Source organism: Cyprinodon variegatus, unplaced genomic scaffold, assembly GCF_000732505.1.
Source record: "Cyprinodon variegatus isolate N-32 unplaced genomic scaffold, C_variegatus-1.0 Scaffold1017, whole genome shotgun sequence".
Lineage (NCBI taxonomy): Eukaryota > Metazoa > Chordata > Actinopteri > Cyprinodontiformes > Cyprinodontidae > Cyprinodon > Cyprinodon variegatus.
The window spans coordinates 11,120-12,775 of record NW_015151470.1 but is presented as its reverse complement, the minus strand read 5'-3'; positions in this window follow the sequence as shown (position 1 = coordinate 12,775).

Genomic DNA, 1,656 nt, shown 5'->3' with positions numbered 1-1,656 from the left:
AGAGATTTGTGTAAAAATGTAAGGAGTAGAAGTAAAAAGTCGCCATAAAAATAAGTAGTAAAGTAAAGTAGAAATATCAGAAAAATCTACTTGAGTACAGTAACGAAGTATTTGTACTTCGTTACTTCCCATCTCTGCCTGTCTAGAACCGCCTCTGCAAGGGACTGACTGCAGTTCTACTGTAAAGTGAATTGGTAAAGGTCAATGACCGGCGTACTTGACATGTTACAACCATACCATGCATAGTGCTTTAGATTAATAGCATATATTAATCAGGCTATGTATGCTTCCAATAAAATAAAATAAAAATTCAACCATTCCCCTTCCTTTTTTTGTACAACTATCCTACTGTCCGTACAGATGAGCTTCCAGAGATGTTCTGAGAGCAGCTGGATGACCACATCAGCTCCAAGTTCTTCGACTAAAACTGATCTGAAAAACAGAAATCTGTGTTTGCCCTGATAGAGATTAGATAACCATTTATAATCCAATTCTGCTACAGATTAAGATCATCAGGCTGCTCAGTGGGTTAGTGGGTAGCACTGCTGCCTTGCAGCAAGAAGGTTCTGGGTTGGGTTCCCAGCCTGGGCTCTTTCTGCATGGAGTCTGCATGTTCTCCCTGAGCATGCGGGGGTTCTCTCCAGGTACTCCCTCCTCCCACAGTCCCAAAAAATGCCAGTTAGGTTAATCGGCTTCTCTAAATCCTCCTTAGGTGTGAGTGTGTGTGTGAATGGTTGTTCGTCTGTTAAAATAAGGGGAAATCCTCCTATTTTAAGAAAAAAATATTTAATAAAATGTCTAAACTGCAATTAAAATATTTTGTTTTGGATTCTTAAATCAGATCACTGCATGTTTTTATTTTCTTATTGTAACCCACCAGTTAGGGTTCAAGTGCTATTTTTGTTGTTTTCTACAAACTTTCATTGATACTGGGTTTTATTTTGAAAACCGGAAGTTTTATTTTGATAGTCTGGGAGTTCCTACGAATCTAGTCTGTGACGTGTCCATACCTTGAAGTGGGTGACATTATTTTAAGCAGGCATGTCCTGATGCAGCACCAAGTTCTGACCATTTCTGACATCACATTTATTACTTCTCATATACTTTTATTTAATAAACCTGGATTTTTATTTAATTTTTTTAACCAACGGGTTAAAGAACCTGTGAACAGAAGCAGAGTTCCTCTAATTGAGATGCAGGCTGATCTTTTCGGATATATTCAGGAAACTCTGATCCCATTGGCCAATTATTGACCAAGCTGCTAAAATAAACTTTTTAAAAAAAAGTCTACTTCTAGTTAACTTTTTACAGTGTAAATATAGATTCTTCTATCTTTAATAAAAGATTAAAAATCTAAAACTTTTTAATTAATATCATTTATAATTTAGAATTCAAACTTCTGAAAGTACTTTAAATATTAAATTATGACACACTGTTAAAAAAATAAGTGTTTTTCATTAAGAGTCATTTTCGTTTTAATGTGTTTTACTGGAGAAATCCAACACTACTGCCACCTACTGGTTAGTGACGTCACGGTGCAGTATCGGCTGTTGATCAAGTCCCAGTGCTGTATCTGGTGTTTGTCACAACGCGCTATTATCCAAGTCATCTTGAAAACATTCTTCTTCCAAATGTTGGCTACTGTCATGACGTTTT